At 43.4% G+C, this 25,065-nt stretch overlaps 1 long non-coding RNA gene across 5 annotated transcripts in view; it reads right to left on the bottom strand.

Annotated features, from left to right (window-relative positions):
• Positions 1-12,702: 12,702 nt before the first annotated feature.
• Positions 12,703-25,065, bottom strand: part of LOC125688022 (uncharacterized) — a 110,144-nt gene continuing 97,781 nt past the window's right edge. For 3 of the 5 annotated variants that reach the window (XR_007374573.1, XR_007374569.1, XR_007374570.1), the window contains 3 exons: positions 18,344-18,445; positions 17,228-17,471; positions 12,703-14,672 (listed from right to left, as the gene is read on the bottom strand). This is a non-coding gene — a long non-coding RNA (uncharacterized LOC125688022). The remainder of the gene's footprint in view (positions 14,673-17,227; positions 17,472-18,343; positions 18,446-25,065) is intronic. The other 2 variants (XR_007374572.1, XR_007374571.1) reach the window with 2 other exon arrangements.

A 25,065-nucleotide genomic window follows, 5' to 3' on the forward strand; every position in this document is an offset into this window, starting at 1 on the left:
CCCGCTCGCCCCGTGACAGCCGCGGCGGCCGGGAGGCGGGGCAGCCGCCGGGGCGGGACCGAGCCGCGCCGGGCAGCGCCCGCCCCGCCTCGGAGAGGGCCGGGCCGAGCCGGGCCAGGTCGGAGACGCCGTCGGGGGATGGAGCCGCAGCCCTGTTGAGCCTTCGCTGCCGGCAGGGAGCGGAGGCTGCTGGCGGGAGGCCCCGTCCCGCAGAGCTCTCCGTCCCGCCCGCTGCCCGCCGTGCCGGTTGTTGGGAGTGTCGAGGGGCGCCGTGGTTTGGATAGTCAACTGGAAGCCAAACCTATTGGAAATGAAATTTATTCCTTATTGCTTCCTTAGAGCCAGGGGTGGGAAGAGCTACCTTGTGGCATAGCCTCAGATTCGCATTAAAATGTCAGAAGAGAATATTGTGCTCCCACACACGTAACCGTCAAACACAAAATAGCCCCAAAACGAGCAGTTCTGTCCAGAAAGGGTCCAGTGCTGAGGCAAAACTCCTATGAGGCTTTTGGCAGGAGACCTGCAGGAACACTGATGTCCTCCAGCACGCAGAACTGAGTGCACTGCCATTTCCTGTCGGTTCTAAAGCTGCAGCTTTTATTTATTGAATGCAAGGCGGAGGGTCATGATTAAATAATGGACTGCTTGATGACTTACTGCGCAGGGCATAGCAGACGTTAGATGCCACTCTGCTACAATGATTGAAAACATTTCCACTCTGAAGCTGATGTTTTTAAGCACTCTGAAATCCAAGGATTTGGCGTGAGTTATGAGCACATGACGAGAAGGATTCAGCTGCAGCAGCCAAGACGTGAGGCACAGCAACATGAAGTGTCCCATCTGAGTTTCCCCAGCTCCAGGTCCTGGTGTTTTGTGAGATTGTTCCTCCATTAGGATACATAAGAGCACACACCATGTAGGGTCATGGCTTCAGCTGTTGAGGGGTGACGTCTTTGGTCACATCCATCAGATCATTTCCATTTTTGTGTCCATATATGAAGCGGCTTTAAAATACGCTGCACTGTGTGGCACTAGTAAGGTCTGTATTTGAATTTTCTGCATGGAATTAACAATGGGAGGAGGGTTTTCTTGCTGTACTTTGCAATATGCTTTGTACTCTCTCCCAGGTTAGCAGTTCCTGAGTGCTTACAGTAATGTTGAGGATTCTGGTAAGAAGTCTTACATCAGAGGAGGATGTTCTTAAACAAGTCCTGTAAGGAAATGCACAGTGCTGTATTTCTGTGGATGTTTCTGTGGATTTATGCACCTGTCTCTCTGTTCCCCATCATTTCCTCAGTGACTTCTGGATCCATTGGCCAATTTCCATCAAATACCACTGTGCCAATTGAGGCTCAGAGGCATTGAGCTCCTACAGATTTGAGCAGGTGCCCAGGAAGAGAGAGAAACCTTTTGAATTCCCCTGTAAAGGAAAGACTGCAGTGTGATCACCTTTGCTAAACACCAAGAATGAACATAAGAATTCAACTTTGGGGCAGACATGTAGGAAAAAAAGATTTCATCAGTCCCATGTTGAGTGGAATTCCTTACTTTTAATTATTATGTGTATGTTAATGTCTGTGAGTTCATATGTGCAGCACAAATATTGAAATCACATGCTGTTTAAATATGGTTTATGCCTTCAGGCATGGGAGTTGCAAATTTGCATTTCATCCAACCTCGTAAACTTTGTGAGGGCTTTGGCACCTTTGTGTGGAGCCTATTGCTGACAGTCTTGGACTAAAATCATGGCAGAGACTTTCTTGGCCATTCCATCTGGAAAGCGGGTGCTTCGTCCTCTGAACATAAGTCACCGGCTCAGTCTGAACTATAGCAGCCTCTCACATACCATTAGCTGCAGAAATCAGCAGATCTGCATGTCAGTAGACAATCAGAATCAATCTTCGGACTGAATAAGCAGTATTCAAAATGGCCCAGCATGCAGCAGCACCTCCCAGGCCTTCCAGCAGAGCACTGCCTTTTTTTTTCCTCATTGTTATGCCCATATAAGCCCATAAAAAACATGATTCCTGCTCCGTGGCTCATAGAAAGCTGTGCCCATGTAATCTTCTGCCATCACTGAGGGCTGTAAGGAGTCACCATCACTTCAAACAAAATGACTGGGAAAATAATATGTGGTGTGTCAGTATCGCATGTACATAGACTTGTGGCCTGTACATTTCCAAATATTCTGCACTGATGTCCTGCATGTTATCAGTTTTTGTATGGATAATTGTTTTCAAAAGGCTGCCCAGAGAAGCTGTGGGTGCCCCATCCGTGTAGGTGTTCAAGGTGAGGTCCTGGGCAGCCTGATCCTGTGCTTGGCAGCCCAGCCCATGGCAGAGATGTTGGAACTGAATGACCTTTAAAGCCTCTTCCAACCCAACCTATCCTGCTATTTCTGTGATTCTGTGTTAAGTTCCTGACACTATCCCATTTTTTTCAAGTTGTCACTTTTAGGTTTCTTATTTACAAAGGGTATTAGAAGTCTCTGTGTTTTGGGTCTGGTTGGGTTTTTTTGTTTTGGTTTGGTTTTTTGTTTTTTGCTTCCTAGCTCTTTAATTGTACATTTATGACTGTCACTTTATGTTCTTCATTTATTTTTGGCAAATGTCTTTCAAATTTATCCGCATCTTTTTCTGAGGCTCTCCTGCGTTGAACTCTATGAATTGAACACACAGAACAGATGGTTTAAAGGATTTGTGTGTTGAAAACCGTGATGGCTAGCAGGTGAAAGTAATATGTCAAGAATCCACATCAAAAACCATGGAACAGGCAAATAATAAGATTAAAGATTAGGAGTATTAAAAACTTGCCAACCATCTATCTTCAAGATTAAGTAAGTGCAGAACTGTAATTCATAGGTAAACAATACATTGTAGGTTATAACGTTGCTTAAACCACAAGAAAACATACATCAGGAATTTACAGATTCCCCCAAATGGTTCAGGAGTACATATTCCATATACTATAGAGGTTTGTGTGTTCCTAAATCAAATCATCATTTTGGCAAAACACCTACTGAGAACTGCCATTTAAGAAAGTCGTGGATGGACTAATGGAGATTTAGGAAGGAGAAAACTACCTTGAAAAAGAACTTTTCAGCTACTGATACTCCAGTCTTTCACTACAGATATTCACAAACAAAATATGCAGAGTGCTGTTTGAATTTATGTTTCCTTCATTTTGCTGAGAAACTGCACTTAAAACTCATCATTCCTGGAGTTGGCACCAATCATACAATCACAGAATCATACAATCACAGAATCATAGAATGGCCAGGGTTGAAAAGGACCACAATGATCATCTAGTTCCAACCCCCTGCTATGTGCAGGGTCACCAACCAGCAGACCAGGCTGCCCAGAGCCACATCCAGCCTGGCCTTGAATGCCTCCAGGGATGGGGCATCCACAGCCTCCTTGGGCAACCTGTGCCAGTGTGTCACCACCCTCTGTGTGAAAAAATGACCAATGCCCTTAAAGAGACCAATGGCAGAAAACAGCTTAGAGAAGTCCTTGGTGAAACTCATGATATGGAGAAATGTGTTAGACAGCTGGGCTAAGACATCAACAAGACTCACAGTACATCAAAAAGTAATTTTAACAGTGACACATGAGACATTTGCACTGTGGTCAGACCACACGGGAGCTCCTGTACATCAGCTTGACTTGCTAATCTTTCCAGTAGTATAAGTGTGTATCTCTTACCTCTACTTAGTCATCACTTTTGTCACCAAACAAAAATATGTAACTAACTTTGAGACATGTCTCCCTCGTTCAGTTTAGACTCAAACTGCCCCATGGGTTCCAAAGGTGTGTAGTGGGGAGTTGAAAGTCACAGGATGTCACCTCTGCCTCATCAAGAAGCTAGGCCAAACCTATGGGGTGGTTATAATCTGCGTTTGAGCTGTTCATTGATCTTTCCTGACCCATTCCTTTCTCACACCAGTGAAAATCAACAGCTCTTTAGTTCTTAACTTCAGGTACTGAAGAAGTTGGCAGCTCATCAGTACTTCAGCCTGCTTGTGCCAGGCTGAGTGCATTCCCTCAGCTGCTTCAGAGCCAGGCTGAATCTACAGTGATGTCTGTAACAAAGATGTGACAGCTACAGGCCAGGTCCTGTGCAAAAGAGAGACTCCTTCAAGATTGTGTAATCGCTCGTATGAGTAACTGGGTGTGCTAATAAAGATTGCACTACTAATACCAAATTCTGGGGCTCAAATTCATGCCTAGAACCTGGTGTTAGAGAACTTGAATCTTGTTGGATTTGCACAGCTATCCCCAGTTAACCCAAATTAAAGTCGTAAATAATAGAATAATCTCTATACAGAAGAAAAAAAAACCACAGCAGTAGTTGATTTCGTTTCCCATTCCCCAAGACAGTGAGGACTATGCCACGTAGCTTCGTTGGCTTAAGTGAGAATTATACATGAGTTCATGTAAAAAATAAGCCCAATATTAATATAACCAGAATCTGAGATGGAGAAGATCTGCTGCTGAGTCACGCAGAGTGCTCTGCCAAATGCCTCAGCTAAGAAATTATTCTGCATCGAGCTGAAAGCATGCCACAAAACAAAGACTTTCAAATTCCACCCCAGAAAGCTGCAGTGATACCACCAGTCACGTCACTTCAAGGAGATGCTGGCACATTTCCTGGGCAATTTCAAGAGGCATGAAAATGGGTAAATTGGAAAAAGAAAGGGGATTGGTGGAGTTCCACTGCAGAGTAAAACATAAATATTTCAAAGAACATATATTTTGAGGTTATCTGCTCACTTTGGTTATGTGCTTTTACATATTTATATATAATTACTCTTTTTTTGGGTCTCAGACAAAAACTTCTTCTCTCCATTATTCCAGGCACTTTTGAGGCCATTTCAAAGATTTTTCAGCAAATTACTTAAAGTTCCAAATGAAGTAATCAGGGCAGCCCTTTGCCACGTAGATTATAGGGGATGCCACTACTACTGATCATTTAAATAAATCTTATTCAATCTCTTCTAGTTACAGCTGAAACAAAAGATGGATTTTCAATATGATGGATAAAGATTGTGATAATACTTATGTGCACTGTTGTGATCACTTTTCTGAGTAATTATAAAAAAAAAAAAAAAAAGTTGAAGGTCTGTAGTTGATTTCAAATGTAATTTTAAAATCAATTTTTTTTCCCAATTTTTCTAGTTACATGAAGGTCCATATAGCACTGATTCAAACACACCTCACTCTCTCTGCAAATTAATGCACTATTTGTTCATGGCTTTGTATGTGAGCAGATGCAATAAGCGTTGGCTTTGTTGGGAGTCAGAGTTCATGCATTGCATCAGCAATTCAGTTAAATATTTTGAAATGGTCAGAGTAGAAGCTGATAAATAAAAACGGCAAAATTTAGCTCCAAAGGGAGGTTACCAGGTTTGTTGAAACAGTAAACAAATACTCCTGCAGGCTTAAATCATAGAATCATAGAATCATAGAATCACCAAGGTTGGAAAAGACCTTCAAGATCACCCAGTCCAACCGTTCGCCTATTCCCAATAGCTCCCACTAAACCATGTCCCTCAACACAACATCCAGCCTTTCCTTGAACACCCCCAGGCTCGGTGACTCCACCACCTCCCTGGGCAGTCCATTCCAGTGCCTGACCACCCCTTCTGAAAAGTAATATAAAGTAATCACGTAGGGCTTAATGGCATCTCTTCTTACACATTCAACCTCTCTACGTCTTCCACATTTGTATTTTGATGTGAGAAATTTGCTGCATCTAAGATCCAAAATGCTGTTTAAGCTGTACAGTATCACACAGCTAAAAGCCCTGCTGACCAAGCCTTGACTTTCCTGAAGTACAAGCCAAACCTGTCTGTGTGGCAACTGAAGTAACGATGTAGATGCGAAGAAGAATGATGAAAATAAGCAAAGAAGGATTAAAGATCTCTCTCAGTTAAATATTTTTTAAAAGTTAAAATGTTTGCTGTAAAAGAATAATGAAACGGGCCTTTCATTCTTAATCTGCTTTTCCTGGTGTAGAGCCGGTAAGATTCCTAATTTCTTAGAACATTACATAAAGTTTGCAAAGAAAAAAATAAATTACAAATGAAGAATGAAGTGTTTACCAAAGCCTAGGACAAGCTGGGAATCAATGAGGGTAAAAGTAAATGCATTTCCTGTGGATGACAAAATGCTCCATCATTCTCAAGAATCAATTCTTCAACAGCTGAGGTTTCCCTTTCAATAATGCCAGCTGTAGGCACTACTGAGTCAGCTGCCAATACAATTTTAATCTGGATCAAATACATGCGCCACTGTTCTGCTGTTTCTTCTGACCTAACTTGGGATATGATGTTAAAGCAGTTCATTCTTTCCATTGCCTACAAATTCATTGCAGGCCAAAAAAATATGGTGTCCATAATAAAGCTGGACAGGAAAAAAGTTACAGGTTTAAAATAATGTTAAAACAATTTTAATAGGTGTGATGAGTTTGCACCAGACTTGTATTTTTTAATATTCATGCTGTTTGTTTTTCTGATCCAGTATAAAATAACATGGTGTCACTCCATGGTGACAGGTGACAGGACAAGGGGAAATGGCCTCAAGTTACACGAGGAGAGGTTTAGGTTGGATATCAGGAAACATTTCTTTACAGAAAGGGTGGTCAAGCACTGGAATGAGCTCCCAGTCCATCCCTTCCAGGGAGGTGGATGAGACACCAACCCTGAATGTGTTTAAAAACTGTTTGGATGTGGTGCTCAGGGACATGGTTTAGCAGAGGGCTGTTAGTATGGTTAGGTCATGGTTGGACTCGATGATCTTTCAGGTCTTTTCCAACCTGAGCGATTCTATGATTCTGTGATTCTATGAAGCCAGATTTACCAAACCAAGGAACCACAGCCTGGCCTCCATACCTGCCCTTGCTTGGATGGTTGTTAGGTAGCTGCAATAGCAGGAACAATGCAAGAGAAAGAGGTGATTCCTGAAAGCACTTGCAGGAATGCCAGAGAGATGTTCAGAAAGGAAGTGTTCACTCATTACTGCTTGGCATTGTAATGATACCGAAATGATTTTTACAGAATTGGATATTATGTATTGTAGCAGTCTATAGCTCAGGCAGTCTCTGCCTTGAAATGTTTATGGACCAAATAAGCAAGAAAAAGCAAGATGTTTTTAAAATTAGAAAATCAATTAAAAGGATTCAACTTGCAAAATGTCACAGTGGTGGTTTAAAAGCTGGCTAGAATATGTGCAGCATGCCAAAACCTCTCAATGAGTTTGCCAGGTGCTTTGGAGGAGCAAGAAGATGTAGAGTTTGAAGTTGGCGTATTTTATTTATATTACACTTTCAGATCAAATAAAGAGATTTCCCATAAAATGTAATGAAGCCATTTTTTTGGTAGAAATTTCAGTTTGAGCTTCTTAAAAAAACAATTCTTAATTGTATAAAAATCCTTCATTTTAAGCCTGCCTACTGTAATCACAAATCCTGACAGTGTAACAGTAGAATTGCAAAAATATAGGTTTAAAATGTCATTTGTCCTTAGGAGAAAGGTGAAGGTCATCTCCTGCTACACCATTTGCTGCCTGACCAGTGATACAATGTCCACCGCCAGCTGAGACAGGACCCATTTTATAGCCCAGTCCAAGGCATAAGAAGCAATGAGCAGGCATTCAGTGTTTCATTTCAGAACACTCAAATAAATCTTCTAGTAAGTGTCAGATGTTTAAGGCTGGACTCCTGGCATCCTTACAGACAGGGGTTTTACTGATGACCTCTACGAGACCTTGAAATCAATACTGCAGCTCATATGAAGGAAAGAGAAAAACCATTACACATGATTCATGACTGAGCAGGCCTTCTCTGGTCAACCTGACTTTTGATCCCACTGGGGTCCCTGTTACATAGGAACATCCCTTAGGACTCTGTTGACATATGAAGGCAAATAACGTGCATGTGTACACGTCACAGAGCTGTGCGAGGCCACAGCAGTGGATCTGGATGAGTTGAGAATCAGTGTTCCCACTGGCTGCAAACAGCCAGGGCCCAGTTCTAAGGTCTTCCAAGGAGATCTATGCCTGCCTATAGGTATATATTGGAGAAAGGAGGAAAAAGCTCAAATTTGCCAAGTTAGGAATGCTGGGATACTAGATGGGGAGCTATCTCAGTCTCCCTGGGGGATTACAAGGTCTTGCTACAAAAATGGGGTTTATGAAGTGGTGGGCAATTAGTTGTACTGAGCGATTTACTGAAATCATCCCAGAGTCTTGTGTTTATAAAGTACCATTGCTACTTAATTACTATTTTTTAATACATATATATATATATATTCTGTGAATATAACAGAAAGCAAATATGAAAAGGTACAGTCCGATCTGAGCAGAAACTATGACTCTGAATGAACATCATGACCAGAAACATATTTTAGGAGTATTACAGAGATTTGAAACTGAAGCTGCAGTCAGGAATTCAAACATCAAATTGCAGATTGTTAGTTGGTTTCCTGAAGTCTGCTACCCTACTTACGAAGAACAAGAGCTGGCTACTGTGACTATCACTGCATCACAAGAACATTTAGAGATGATTGAAACTGATTGGTCCATTTTTGTTTGCCAAGGGCCAGGTTATTTTCTACTGAGAGAAAACAATATAGAGACTAGAATTTTGTATAGTTACTGCTTGCCATTCCTCACCGATCCTTTGGTGCAGAAGGTGGCTGGGATTTGGAGCTCTGCCAGTTGCACTCCTCTCCACACACAGGGCAATCAGCCCTGGCAATGCCTCTGGCAGCCCACGACCACTGAGGCAGGCATCTGGGATTCTGTGTCTTGCTCCAGAGGCATCCCCAGCACAGCCCCCCTCTGTCATTTCTTTCCTTGTGATATCACTGGGAAAGAGCTGAGCTGTCAGAAGGCAGATCCAGGGGGCTGCTCCCCATGACAGCATTCCTCCATCCAGTGACGAAGTCCATCAAGCGACCCGCAGGGGAATGAGACTGTCACTACATAAATCCCATTTCTTTCCAGATATCAAAGGATATTTCTCAGACCTGCAGCTGATACAAATACTTCTTGTAGCAAAGGCAGCCCAAGAAACTGAAATTAAATCAGCCAACGCCAGGCAAAGATGCTGAAAGAAAACCATGATCACCTCAATCACAGATTGAGAAAATATGTCCCAGGAGCTCCTGCCAGAGCACCGGATCTCTGGGTCATTCCCATCTCTCCACCACCACCAGCACAGCCCCAAGGGCAGTTCACATGATAACTACTAGTGTCTTTCTGAAGAACATCTGAGCATACAATTTATCTGGATATATTTCTCCCTGTTCATCCTCACTGTCCTTAGCAATTTGCATTTAATGAGCAGACCACACATATTTTTATGGCAGATATTTCACAGCAGCAAAGAGTACTCAGCTGCTTTGGGGCAGCGCACAAGTGAATCCTAATCTTCAATTTAACCTGTCCTGGAAGGACTCTGTGCTCTGTGCTGTCCCTCTTCTCTCAAAGCACAGGGCTGGGGCTGCCAAAAGGCCTGCAGGGGGATGAGCAGGCTGTCGGCCAGAGCAGTAAGCTCGGTCCCTCATTGCTGCAGACTTCAGGAGAGCTCATCTATACTTGTCTGCTACAAGACGTTGTGACAGCTGAACACCCAACAAATGACCAAGTTGTTCCACATCACCTTTGCTCCCTGCATTCAAACATAATGAAGCCTTGTAACAAGTGCACTTCTGGTTACACACACAACCATTGGCTGCCTTTTAACCCTCATCCACTGTCCCCTGAAGGTGTGCTCTAGGCAGAAGCTAGCTCATTTCCCAGCAGCAGTATAATGGTGGGGATGAGCTGAATGGCAGCATGTCGCTGTACCAGAACTGTAGCAGCAAATGGGGATGGTCTCTGGATGGTCTCTGCACGGACTGAGCAAGGAGGGCTATCTAGAGGAAATAACAGAAAGTACTGGGAACAAGAAGCATACTTTCAGTCACGGACACTCAGAGCTGTCCTTACATCTCCTCCAAGAAGGCCGCAGAGCTCCTTTTGCATTTGTGGAGCTACTGACAAGCTGAGAGTCTGATCCAAGAGATAACCTGATGTAATAAGATAGCTCAGCTACATCATGCTCTCATGTCTGTAATGCACAAACAGATACAGAAGGGCTGATTTAAGATGGTGTGGGCAATCTTAATTGTTGCATTCCCCGACAACTAAAAGCTTGACCATTTGTCACTGGTAACAATCAGACTATTTTTTATGGAATGAATACACAAGTGTTTCTATCAGTGCAGCTGACTATATCTGAAAGAACAGCAGATAACGTTTTTTCCCCATCAGGTTGAAAACTTTTTATCTGATCATTTTGTTTGCTCTGCCACTGGCAGTTCCTCGATATCAACAAGTGAATGTGTTTCTCTCATCAGACACATTCAACCTCTTTCCAAGAAGCTGTCAAACACTTTTAAATGTACTTGTATTACTTCTTTCGCCTCGCTCCACTGTCCCATTAACAATCTCATGCTTGTAAAGCAGGACAAAGTGCTGTGTGCAGATTTTCCATCAGACAAGCAGAACTGAGGGCAAAATGGAGGGATTCTATCAGCTCAGAAACTATTTGGCCCTGTTCTCTGGCCAGGACTAAGTTGCCTACCAAAAATCATTCTCTTCTTTGAACTTCAGTGTCAAGTCCAGCCTAAGTCTACCCGACCAGAGATTGCTAGAAAGGTACAAAACCAAGAAATCTACACTATTCCTCAACTATAGCCATATTAGGAAGGCAAAAGGGATAAGACTCAGGGGGCTCCAATCACCAGCTAAAAATTTAGTGTAGTTGTTCTGGGCTTGCCACAGCACACAGGCTGAGTCAGAGCTCCTGAGGCACACAGTTAACAACATCTCTAAAGGGGAGAAATGATTGATATCATTTTTCTCAGTGAGCGATTAAGACTGCTTTTAACAATGCAGTCATGCATGCTATGCACTAAAAGGGATGATTCATTAGTTACTTGGAAGAGGAGCATCTTCTTTCAATTCAGAAGCCAGAGAGATTAGCCAGTGTCCCATTAGTGTGGCTGATTAGCATGTAGAAAGAGAAGAGAGGAAATACTGGCTACTTTTGTCCCTGTCCCCACATCTGCAGTGCTTTTTCTCTTCAAGCAAGAAACAAATGAGAATTCTGTCTGCAGCAGTGCCATTGATTCCCACTTTGCACAGTCTGACACCAGAACTGGCTGCTGGCAGCGGCTGCAGCTCCCTCCTCTGCCTCAGAGCCGCAGGCACCCCTGCGTGCAGCCCCATGCCATCTGCACAGCACCACTGGCTGATGCTGCAAGGGACGTCTGTGCCTTCTGATGTCAGTGCTGTTGCCTCTTCTGAACGAAAAGAGAACAGTTATAGGTAGAACTGGTAAAGAGGACAACAATAATGGATTTCTTCTTATCTGAACCATATTGTTGCTGAAAATAAGTTTACAATAACTTTTCTCATCCTTCTATCCCTTTTTGAAATGATATCATGTGTATAATAACCTGCCACTCCCAAGCCTTTCCTTTCCCAGAGTGGGTAGCTCGGCAGTGTAAGGCACTCTTTGTGACACAGTGTGGTGCAATAGAGGAGCATGATGGCACAACCGTCTGAGAGCTAATGCTAGAATTTCTTCATGTCTTTTGAAAAGAAATGGTGTTGTCAAAGCCTGCATGCAAGACAATTCTAGCGAGCAGAAGTTGATGCTGCTGCCTCTTCGTCACAACAAAAGTTTAATTTATGGCAAAGTACAAAGCTTTTTTTTTTTTAACATTGATCAAAATTGTCACAGATGATCTCTTCCCCCTGTCCACATATGACTTAAAGGCAGCTTGTTCTGCATGCTTCTGACTGCAGTCACGTAATGATCGCTTGGACATGCTGTACTCAGAAAACTGGCAGCAGTTCCAAGATTGATGAATGACAGACTTCTGGCATCCACTGTCCGCACTGCAAGGATACATACAGTGCCCTTGCATCCAAACAATCCCCACACTATCCCTAACCACCTTTACATCCTGGACTCCACCAATTTAATAGATACACTGTGTCATTCATCCCTGGCTTTCACTTATCCTTTCTTCTGACCTCATCCTGGCTCCCCTTGGCCTTTCACCCTTCTCCTCCTTGGCTGCCACAGCGCCAGCTATTTATGCAAAATGATTCATCCTCTTCTCCACCACTCATGCCTCTCTTTTCCTTGAAGCAGTCTGGGGAGGATGAGTTGCTACCAGCCTGTGGTAGCAACTCCAAGGGGCAGACAAGCTCCATATCAGCCCTCATCTCCCTATATGTTAGCACTTCCTTCCCAGACTACACTATAGCTGTTATCCTGCCCTCATCATGGTCCACCTTCAATCTCCTGTGCTGGTTGATATGTATTACAAGCCTTTAGTTAGCCAAATCCCTTCTTATCTCACCTTGCTGAGCACAGAGTGTGTGCTTCCCATGTTGACAGAGTGGAAAAGAGTCTCAGCAGGTGTCCGTCCAGCTGAGTTCCTGACAGAAAAACACCACAGGTATTTTGTTTCATATTAATTATGTAAGGGCACTTAAAGCCTTGGCTACACAAACTCCATACAATACAATTCCAATCATCCAATTTAATGCAAATATAATTTAATCCAATCCAATTTAATGAAAATAACTCCTTTGAGAAGCTCTTTGGAAAAAAAAAATCAAAAAGATGATATTTTGGTGAAAACGAAGATTTGTGTATGTGTATTTGAAGGTCAAAAAATGACACCAGAGACCAAATAATTGAATTGAAACATGGCCAGGATTTTTTTTAATTAAACAGTGAAATATATTGACCAAAAGGAAGCTCTTCTGTGAAAGTATCATCTTTAGTCAAAACATCTTCTGAATTTATGCACAGTGCACAATGGACACCAGATGAAATCATCCTCAGTATACCTATGCATGTAACCACTGGAAAGTAATTTATTCCACATAAAAAGACCATTATAGATTTCATACATTAGATATTTATGTAACTTACCTTTATTTTTTCTTTCACTACTACTTCTGCGTTCATCAGAAGCTCCAAAGACAAATAAACTGTCACTCATTCAACTGCTGGTGTGATTTGCCATCCTGGCATGGCTTTACTTTTAAGCTTAAGTTAAAGCAAATTGTCTGTGCTATAAGTGACAAAAGTCCATAACCCCCACTGCAGCAGACTGCATTCAACACAGAACAAGGTCAGACCTGGTGAAGGGAAAATGAGCACAGCATGGAATGACTGCTAAGGTTTTTCTCTGTAAGCAAAACTCGTGTGCTATTCTCCAAATGCTTCCTTGGAAGTGCCCTCAGTGTTTTAGTTAAAACTTCTCCTGTTGTCTCCCTTCTGTTCCCCACAACATACAGCCATTAATTTAGTACCAAAGACTTCAGAACAATTTATTCACATTTTTAAAAGTAAGGAGTAATTGATAACAGTATCACTGCATGGAAATTGCCTGACAGCCTTCTGCTAGGTGCTAATACCTGTGCTCTGCATAGCAGAAAAACTGCCACTTCTTTACCAGTGCTTCAGTGAGACAGTTACTCCCCCAGCCTGCAGAAGGTCATCACTGACTGTTAATATATAACCCACGGATGTGTTGGATCTTTCCCTGCAGCGCTGTTTCAGACACCGCAGGGGAATCCCCTCTGCTACCCACGCCAGCAGCAGGCAGGGAGCTGCGCCTGCAGCAAGGGGCACCCAGCTGCAATAGCTGCCTGAGGACACCTGCCTCCCACCCTGCCTCCCTCCATGCAGCTCTGCTGGGAGGGGGCTGCACGGCGGCTCCCTGGGCTGATCCACACAACGAAGAGGATGCTCTGAATCCAGATTGCTTTTGTTATCAGAATGGCATCAAGAACTGTGGTGCTGGTGCAGTCAGGAGAGCAGGCGCTGGAGAGGAAGTGTGCCATGGTTCAGACAGCATCTCTTCCCTTAATAAAGGCAGAATGCAATTGAAAGAGCGTTATGGTTACACGGTCACCAAACGGATAGCTCACAAACAAAAAGGATAATGCATTGGTTCAAAAAGAAACAAGACTGAACAGTAAAAACTGCTTCATACATGTTCCTTCTGCAGAGGAAGTAGCTACATGTATATGACTACATGTATAGCCATTAAACAACATGAAAAATACACAAACATGAATCCACATGCATATATATACATTTACACACATAAACACGCAAACATGTGAAAGAAATGCAAAATACACCTCAAGTAAGAGTTTTTGTCAGCTTTCAAAACACGCATGCAGCTCTGATCAGAGGCAGCCAGTTCACGGCAGCAACAACCAGCAAAGCCTATAGAGGGAGCAGGCCGCCTGCTTTTTCTGTGTGACGGGTTTTCAGCCTTCAGGAACAGCCCTGAGGGAAGGACAGCCAAAGGTGGAGGACGATCATGTCTTAGGGAGCAATCCCAGGGCCTCATCAGGTTACCCTGCAAAGGAATGGAGCAGCAGCAGCACCCACCTGCCCAGGCCATGGGCAAGAGGATTGCAGCTACGTCTCCCTTCCTTTCCTCCTTGCCCTATCTTCAAGTTCACACCTGAGCCCTGCAAGAAGTCAAGAATCACTTACTGTTTTCTCTCTTCTGTAGTCGCTGGCATGTCCTAATGCTTCAGCCTCCTTTCTTCAAAGTTTAGCAGGATTTCATCTTCTGACACCTATAGCCAAAGCAATACAGCACTAGCTAGAAGGCAAGAATGCAGTAAGCTCAGGGCTGCCTGCTGAACAATCAGAATAACTAGAAAATGCACAACTGCATGTCACAGATAACATTAGAGAAGCAGGATCAGTATTAAAATTGCATTCAGAAGACAGAAAACACAAAAATATCAGTTACCGTGATACTGTGATTACTGTTTATATGTCCAAATTTCAACAAATCAAACATTACGTCCATTCTAATTCACACGCACATACACACAAAAATAAAAATAAAAACCTTCAACCCATGTATACATTTATTATAGGTACAGAATGTCGGTAGTTATTGGTTCAGCCCAGAAGGCCCAGCCTAGGGTGCCTCTGCTAAGAGTAATACAAACCTGTGCCAAGAGCCTTACCTTGCCCTGTTTTTATAGCCCAAGGAAAGACAGAATGATGGGACTTCTTGTTTTGTTTTTGAAACAGAGAGGGAGCTGTGAGCAGAAAAATTTAACAGAAAGCGGATCTTACCAAACAAACGGAGATTCAGCCTTTAAGATCAAAAGGCTGGCAACTAAAAGATGTAGGCTTGGGAGTAAAGACATTTGTAAGAAGCTTAACTGAGAGGCCTAATGCTTTCTCATCTTAAAAATAACAAATGTGCAAAGGAGAAAATGGTGCATAATGCATGGCAGATCCGCAAGTGTAATTTACTGTGTCATCCCTGTGAATTCTCCATGTAGAAGGACTGGCCACCAGAGTGTGCACCAGCTAACTTCCATTTCTGTAAAAACTTAACAGGCACAGAGCATACAATATTTATACATGAAATTATACTGAGAGCTCTCCCCCCCACACACTAAGGTCTAAGAATGCTTTAGCATTCGTCTCCTGGGGAGCAAGAGCAGGCTTTAAGACTGCAATACTTATAGTCAAGCACAGGTCATGCAGAAGTAACAGAGAAAAGGAACACTCTGCCCTTCAGTTCCTAGGCATTGCAGCTTGAGATTTTTTTAAAAAGATAGAATTACTTTTCCTTAACTAACCCCTATAATGTTTCATCTTTTGATACAGCTCTGCTTCTTTTTTTTTTTTTTTTTTTTTTTCTTCTCCTTTTCCTTTTTGGAAATTGGAGAGAGACAATTTGAGGAATATATTCTACACAGTGATGTGATTCAGCAACTTTCTGGAAAACATAAATGCAGCCCTTTTTCTCAGCGCATTGATGAAACACAACCAGCAGCAATTTCCTTCATACTGGGCTTAACCAAAAGCAGGCAATGTATCACCAACCTAAGCTCAGAGGTCTCGGATCACAATGTCATTTCTCATGTTCTTTTATGTGACTACGAGCAGCTCAAACCCAACCAGTGACAACAACCACAGTACTGCAGAAGTTGCTCAGTGTTACTCAGGGTGGCTCAGCAAATACATTTTCCTTTTGATCAAAATTCTAGGTAGCTTTTGCCCATACCAACACACAAGGCTGTTGCTTCTCAGTATCCCAAGGGCATATCCACAGAACGGTTGTTCTGCAGCTCCACCAGAGCAAACCCCCCTGTCGTGGGGTTGCCTCATCAGAATTTTTTTGGCATGAGGACACAGGAGTGAATGAGGCTTAGTAACTCCACTGTAAAAACATGATATGATTTTGCATATTTGGTATTCTTTACCCAAAAGTGCCTCAAGGGTGGGGAATCAGATCAGAATCAAAAACTATTCGCCTTAAAGGAACAAACTCCCACTCTCTGCCCCAGTGACGTGAAAAGTAGTAAAAAGAGCTGAGGGAACTGTTGTGCTATACCAGGTGAATTAAAACTATCCCTATAAAGATATGTCTGTCCATAGGGTAAAGGAGTCCAATCTTCAGGCAGGCAGTGTGGTAGCGATCCCCAGTAAGCAATGGTGCCTGTGTCCCCTACTCAAGGGCACATGCAGGAGTGGTGGGCAGCACATGCCCTGCTTACCACCATGACCCCTCCTGCCCTGGGCTGCCAGAAAGCCGCAGTGGCAGCTCTGCAGCACCCACAGCTCATGTGCAGTGTGTCCCGTGATCAGCCCAAAGAGGAAAAGTGCTGTGCAAGCGTCAGCCGCTGTTGTTCCTGGCAGCGCTGCGTGGGGATGCTTGCAGGCACTGCCTGTGAGGCTGGCTAACCACTAACCAGCATGGAGCCTCTGTGCTGAGAGGCACCAAGCACTATTCACCACACATATTCCCATCTGCAAAATAAAAAGTGATTCTGACAACAAAGTCTTCCAGTGACTAAAGGACCAGCGCGCCGCTGGTATCAAGTAGTTGGCACAATTTCTATCATAAACACTGCTATCAGGTCATTGTAACTCAGCTGTAAAAACTGGCTCCAGGCTGATATTTGGCAAACAAGACCCAGAAAGATAATCCTTTTTTAAACACATTATCCTATCTGAGTAATCTACAGACATGGGAATGGAGAGGTCTGCAGATGCAATCCCCACGGACGTCACTGTTGATCTCTGCTGATGTGGAGAAGGGCACCCAGGGATAGGAGCACCTGGCCATCCCAGTGGGAAACCCAGAGTCCCACAGACATACCTCGTCCCATCTGGAACCACCAGATTTCCCACAGAAGAGAAGGGTAAGTATCATCTATTGCTCTATCAGAAGAAATATCTCTCATTCTTCAAAACAGTTCCTTAGTCATAACACCATAATGCTGTGCTGGCTGCCACAGTCCTCTTCTATTTCAAAAGGCTTCCTGTGGACTGTACCACATCTGAAAAACACTTTGGTTGAAAAAATGCCATCCATCAGCCATTCCGAATGGAGTTTTGCAGATCTGCGCAGAATAAGAGACAGGACAATAAGAATGGTTAAATGCAACAGGGTGGAAAATCAGCACTAAACAAATTGTAACAATTATTTATGTATCTATGCTCAGGTTTTATAGTTAGGAATGCTTCTTTCATTGATTTCATTATTAAAAGTCTGTTTCAGCTAGGGTTTCTTTTTTAAATGCTGAATCTCATTTCCGAACGCCCTCAGGGAGCAACAGCCACAACAATAAAATTAGGAACCAATTACCAAAGATAAAATTAGAATACCTAAACCCAGCACTATACTGGGAAAATGCAGTGTTAAAATGTATGAGGTAAAATGTTTTCTAACTATCTCAGTGTTAAACTTCATTTTGTCCTTGGAATGGGCAAGGGCAGAAATTTGTGACAAATTATCATGTTATTAAACACAACTGTTTTAAAACTAGTGCTGTTTTTTGTTTGTTTGTTTGTTTTTTTCTCAGTATAGCTAAGGCCAAAGAGGCTTAGTAAGATTTTAAATTAATTTTTAATTAAGAAGACTTTTTTTTTTCCCCCAATGTTTTTTAACATTGCTTCCTTTAGGATCAGGATTCAGGCAGATACTGAGAACATAGATGATACAAATGGTTTACTTTTCCATACTGTTTACACAGTAGATCTGAAGGATCTGCAAAAGCAATTCTTTGGTACAAGCGAAGAACACACCACAACCACAACTACCACCACAGTGGCAAAAGCAGCAGTAGGTGCCCAAGATCCATCTACCTACACTAGGGCATCCAGTCAAATACTCTGTGGTGAAATCACCTAATTTGGGTAGGATTGACATTTTGGACTATAAATACCACCACGGATTGGAATTGGGCTTCCACTACCATTCCTGAATAAGCACCTTCATGAGACAGATGTTCTCATGGAGCACACGTTCAGGCTGAGCAAGGCTAGAGATGGCAACTCCTCTTTGTGGTCATGTTGAAAAGTGCACTGCCTTTTCCTGCAAAAAAAAAAAGAAGAAGAAGAAAGAAAAAAAAATCTGCATGTTTCCAAAACCAGATTGTGTTATAATATCCAAACTGGTATGGCAGGGGGAGAGTTGTTCCAGCACTCTCCTCTCACATCAGGTAACTCCCCAATTTCTTCTCATCTTCAAACACACGGCTATTATGCACTCCTCAACAAAATACTGTCAGATACATTCACCAAACATTCTGATGCTGATGAAAAAGAATCATTCAATTGAAAAAAAAAAAAAACATTGTCATGAAAACTGTTTAGAACATTGCTTCAGATGAGTGAACAGCTCATTTGGTATTCCTGGGTATTGGAGTCTAGCTCAGTGCTTTTGCAAAATATATTTTTAAATAAAGGCTCAATAGTATGTTTGTCTCATATCATGAACTTGAAACTTCTGTGGAAACAAAGCATTCTCTCCTGGCAGTATGGCAGTGTCTATAGGCCTTGAAGCTAGCAGACAGACCCAATGGGTTTCACGAACCATTCTCCAGCAAAAATCTGCACACAGGAGCTGACTCCTTATCTGCACTTCAATCAAATGAGCTTATTGTTAAAGTTTTACAAAGCAGCCCAGCAGCAAGGTGAAAGATGAAGAGATATTGAATAATAGATAAGAATATTTTTAGTCAGCTTAGATGTATTCACATCTCTGAGTGCAAGCTGGAAAAGACCCACAGACAGCCCTGGGATGGGGCTCCCATGGGCGGGCAGGGCAGTGCCCTGCAGCCTGGGCTCATCCTACCTCCCTGCCCAGAGCAAGGCACTGGGGCACTAGACATCCCCTCCTGCTACAGAGGTATTTTTGCTTCTTATTCATCCACTGCTTTTTAAGCCCAGTGGTGCTGCCCTTCAGCTTGCAGCAGACAGAGCTACAAACTTGCTCCCAAGGCTACTCCTTCCCATCAGGTTTCCTGCCACCCTGCTCAGCACAGGGGCAACACAGAATTTCTATTGCTCTGGAAAGACCCTTCCCCACATGCAAAAGAAAGAAACAACTAAAGTGTCTGATTGCAGCACTATTCTGTGTCCTTTAGCCACGCTAGGGTCATTGCTCCAGTGGTGAGGCACTGGCACAGCTGCCCAGAGAAGCTGTGGGTGCCCCACTCTTGGAGACATTCAAGGCCAGGTTGGATGGGGCCCTGGGCAGCCTGAGCTGGTGGGTGGTAGCCCTGCCCACAGCAAGGGGTTGGAACTGGATGATCTCTGGAGTCCCTTCCAACCTAAGTCATTCTATGATTGCTTTGTTATTGAAGCTTGAAGAGACCAAGATTTTTAAAAGATCTTTCCACTGCATGAGCCAGCCCAATCCCTGTTGCCTCTCCCTTTTAATGAAGATCAGAGAGTACTTGACATCTTTGATCTCACTACAGATCCTGAGAGCCTCTCAAGAGGTGGAGGTATAATAACATCATTCACTGAAAAGATAGGGAGATACTGACTGAAACTGTACTTTCTGAAATAAGTGCCAGTGAAAAATGAAAACTCATTTGGATAAGCCTCATTTCTAAAAGGAACCGATTCATGTGTCCCTGGGAACATGCACACAAGAACTGCTGTACTAAATCAGATATGGTATTTAGTCCAGATTCAGAGTATTCGCACACAGTCCATCCTGCTGTGACACTGAGCACAGAGCAAAAATGCCCTCACCTTGTCTCATCTATACCTGGGAGACAGTACATAATAGTGGGGCAGACAGCTGTAAACAGGGAAAACTTATCTCAGTAGTATGGAAGAAGTGCAGTCCATTACAACAATGTGAAAAGATCCAAACATTGGTCTTCTGGGGCAGAGGCAACCATCAACCTGCAGTGCCACGTATCTCAGTGCTGCTCACATTATCCAAATGTTCTGACAGGACATTTTTGCTGAACTCTTTATTCCCTATACCTGGACTGCTGAGCTAGCAGGTTCAAAATCAGGTTGGACGTATCTGAACTGTTACTTGGGTACTGGAGAAAAAGAGCAAGTATCAACTGGTGCTTGAGACTGCAGCAGAGATGCAGCCCAGCACTTTGTCCATCCTGTCCAGCAAGGCCTTTCAGCACACACATTGCTGTGATCCTTTGAATAGACTCAGCAATGGCATTAGCTTAATAATGAAGTGTGCTTTGAGCTCCCTTTTGGACTGAGAAATATCTTCAAAGCATTTTATAAAAACACAGTAGAGCCTCAAAAAGCAGAAAACGAAAGTTCCTCATTTCTCTCTCTTCCAGCTGGATGCTTTGGAAATAGAATACTTTGGCATAAAACCTAGATATACTGAAGCAATTGCCAGAGGCCATCCAAAGTTACAGCCGAGTCCATTTTGGGGAGTATGGACAGATACAGACAGGGCACCTGTCCTAACCCAGACAAGCCCAAATGCCCGGTGACAGAAAGCATGGTGCACAATGACAATGGGCAAGGCAGAAGGCTGCACATCATCTTGCTGTGAGGGCCTGGCCAGGTGCTGTGCCACTGCAGCATGAAGGGCCCAAAAGGCTACTGCAAGCAACCCAGAGGGAAAATATTGCTTAATAAATCTGTGGGTCATATTCTCCCATAGGATCTCCCTTCAGATCTTGCAGCTTATTAGGAAGTGCAGGGGTCACGTCCATGCAGACCCACTACTTTTGATTGGGTGAAATACTAAACTACCTGCAGACTGCGTTATTTGGAAATGATCTTCACCTCCTGTAGTTGCACCATTTGGCATTTTAAGCCATGTTTTCCTTTCTGGGGAATCACGTATACTCTTCAACTCTCTTCTCCTATGTGTCTTCCCACTTCTAATCCTTTCTTCCTTCAGCTGCAATTTGGTATTCTTTCATGTGTGCAAAATTTCCAGTGAAGCAGTTCCTGCTTTCTCCCACTCCCACATCATCTCCCAGCCCAGATCATCTGTTGTACTGTGCCATCATAAATATTTGTGCAGCCACATGGTGAACCAGATCAGAGAACTGATCCAGCTGAAAAACAGCCCATGGGAGAAAGAAAAAAAAAAAAGCAATTTTTCCAATATAGTATGCCACAAGGTCACACAAATTCTTGTGTTGCAACTGTTAGTTTGTTTTCTGTAAGAACAAGAATGGCTGACTGCAAGGAGGAAGAGAGAAAAATCTCCTGTTTTAAGCTTTGCTGGCCTTAATCTATTTCCACATTTTGGCATTTGCTTTCATCAGCATTTGTCCCCCTTTCCCCCCCCCCCCCCAAAAGCCTGGAGAAACCCCTTCTCAGAGAAGTGAACAGGCACAGAGCTATTGAGGTTCCCAGCCCCTCACAAATGCCTGGGGGAAAATTCTATGCACAATGATATCTAATTCTTGCCTGAATTTGAGGCCAAGACCCTGATCTCCAAGACAGTGCCCTCACATCTGAGTAAGAGCTTCCTCCTATCAGCAATGAGCTCAGGGATCCTTTGGAATCAAATGCTAGCACTTCAGAGGCAAACAGCATATTTCTCTCTATCTCACTCTCCAGATCTGAGGACTGATGTGGCATAATGTCTCCTGGTTACCTGTTCTACAGCCCTACATTGTAAATTGGAGGAAAAAGCCTGGAAACATTACCATTTGATTGCATTTTGCCAAACAGACTTTTCAACAGCTCACTTTAAATTTAACAGATTCTAATAAGCTAAGCCAAAACCCAAGGCCAGAAAACCCTGGCATGAATTCTCTCAATTTCACTTCTTTTTATCTCAACTTCTTTTTTCAAAATAAAGCAAAATAAACCACAGATATTTCTCAGGATAGATTTGGTAATCTTTTGGGAAACACTTGAAAAGTGTGGCAAAATACAACAATACTGCTCAATAAGGCTGCACAGAATACAAAGAAGTCCTTCCCCCACCTCCTCCAACTCAAACAAGAGCCAAAAATACTGTTTAGTCCCCATTGGTTTGTGGTGTGACAGCAAGGATATGAGACCAGCGGATCCCATGAGTGGGAGGACCAGCTACAATGAGAAACTTTTTCTTCTTTTATTGCTCCCAGCAACTGTACAATTAACTGAAATTGTGGCTATCCTTTCAGCAGTGAGTTAATGCATTCAGGCTAAGGATAGTGTCTAAGTGAACATTACAGTTTCCTGAAGAGGCTGCAAATCAGCAGTCTGCCCTGAAATCATATCCCATATTACCCTTCAGTAAACTAGAAACACGAAGGTAGTATGTTATCATATGCTACGAGACTTCCTTCACACAGTGCTTGTACCATGGCAAGCCTTGGGACAGAGCCTAACGCATACACTGATGGACATATTTAGCTTGAGGCAGTTTATCCAGTAAACATCAGGGGAAACTGTGCACAAAGACAACAGGAAGGGACTGATCCTGGTCAGCTCTACTATTCCAGAAGCTCTGCTAATTTTGGAGAAAGCAGAGCAGGATTTGGCTATATAACAAACAGGCAAGTGTTTAAAGATGTTAAACTGGTTTGAACTCTAGGAACTAAAGAGGATGTCAAACCTATTTCTGAGCAGAGACTGCATAAGGAAGGCTTGTTCTCAACATACCCTTGAGGAAGAGCTGCCTTTGATTTTTTCCTCCAATTCAACAAGAAAGTTGGTGTGCTTAGAAGTACATCTGAGCTTTTTAGCTGTATCTAACAAAAGATATGACTTGTTCCTTCAGCGAGTCTTCCCTGATATGCTCCACAACAAAGCTTCCTCTTACCTCTGTCTCCATTCCAACAGCATTTACCTGGACCCACAAAGTCCACCTTTCTTGCCATTCTTTTTGCCCTGCCACACCATCCACTTAGGCCTCTCGGAACAAATTCTCTAGACCTCCCCCTCTTACACTGTCACAGAGACAGAGCTGGGAGATGCAGCAGGGATGGAAATGAATGGCAGAAGAAGGAGGAGAGTGGTGTATTGAGGTTGAGAACTGCTTGGCGTAGCTCTGCCCAGAGTAGGATGCCAGCAGGTCAGAAAGCAGATTTTTCAGCTGTTAGGAAGCCTCCTGCACACAAAGGGCAATATTTTTCACTGCAGTACCTAATAACCCACACTAATAACTCTGTCCACAGCTTCTGTGCAGAAAATGAATATTTTGTAGTGTTTTTTAAGTTGTGTCATAGTGCTCTCAAACTCCAGTGAGACTGGTTAAAGGGGACAGGAATGGGTTAGAACCCTTTTAAAGATGCGGAAAAGAAAGGCAAAGGAAGGAAAATCCTCAAGGATGAGTCTCAATGAGCCAACAAGAAATACAGAGGATAGTCTACTTGCAGACCTGGACAGGCTGGCAGCACAGCCCAAGCCCATCATGTTCCTGCAATCACAGATCTCAGACAGTCCCTGGAAGAAGAGAACAATAAAGACTGCCAGCAAAGCTCTGCAGAACAGTGAATCTTCCCATATTCAAATTTGGCTAAGGGATGCAAGTGAAGATTCTCATTCCTTAGGTGGAATAAAAGGTGAAAGATCCCCTGCTTTATGCCCTGCCCAAACCACATCGACATTTGAGCTGCTGGTGAATCAACATGAATCAGCCTTCTTATATCACAGAATGCAACCATGATGTAAACCAAGGTGATGCAGCAGCTGATTCAGAGGCACATTACATGTCCAGGATGAAGCACAGAGCTGGGGATAGCAAGCTGTCAGCCATTCCCAAATAAACTCACAGAGCCCTGGGCTACAGGCCCAAGGGGTTTTGCCTTCTCTGGTTCAAATAACCAATACATATGCCAACCAGTAAATAGCAAAAGCTTACTGACTTTCCTTAAAAGAGCAAGTCCTCCTTGAGGATTGATTTCAATCTCTCCAAGAAGTCACTGATGGTAAGCAAAGGTGCTGTGACTGTCTCTCAGCTCACTGGACTCAAAGGAGAAGGGGCTCATTGTTGCATAGTATATTTTCTGAGGGCCAGAAAAAGGGTGGCCATCGGGAATGATTTTGAAAGGACACGAGCAGAAAGCTCGGGGAGACAAATGCAAGATACCTGGCAGGCTTGGTATCTCCTGGTATCTCCTATTCACTAAGCATGTTATTTGTATAAATGATGCTGACAAATTTCTTTTAAGCAGTGCAAGAGCTATTCATTGCAATAGGCTGTGCTGAGCCTTGAAAAATAAGCTCTGAGCAAGGGTTGATGTTTGAACCGCATCATGGACATCTGGCAGCAGAGCCACTTAAGACAGCAAACAACACAGCAAAATAATAAAGAACATGTTATACCTCTGTGCCATCAGTTTCCCAGCCCAGTCTCTCACGCAGCAATATGAACAGCTGTGCAGGCAGGGAGAAGGGAGCCAACTGGCAGGAGATCTCAACTGGGATCAGGTCTGCTTCCAGGGAATTCCTGTTCAGACTATGCTCCTGAGCTGCCGATAGGGTCCTGGCCCTCCACAATACTTCTCTGAAACACAGTTCCTCTAAAATATACCTCACATGCTGCAGATAATAATTTGCTGTCAGCTTCTGAGCAATGCAACTTATGTGCCACTCTCTGTCAGAGGCAGTACTTACTGGCAGGCAAGAAATGCAGGCAGAGCTGCTGTAAGAAGATTTGGGAGTATCTCTCTCCCAGACCATCTTACTGCGGTGCTTCTTTTTGCCTTTCAGGGACTCACAGGCCCTCTGTTTGGGCAGCACCAGCTATGAGCAATCTCTTGC

The sequence above is a fragment of the Lagopus muta genome, chromosome 1 (genome assembly GCF_023343835.1).
Source record: "Lagopus muta isolate bLagMut1 chromosome 1, bLagMut1 primary, whole genome shotgun sequence".
In the NCBI taxonomy this organism is placed as follows: domain Eukaryota; kingdom Metazoa; phylum Chordata; class Aves; order Galliformes; family Phasianidae; genus Lagopus; species Lagopus muta.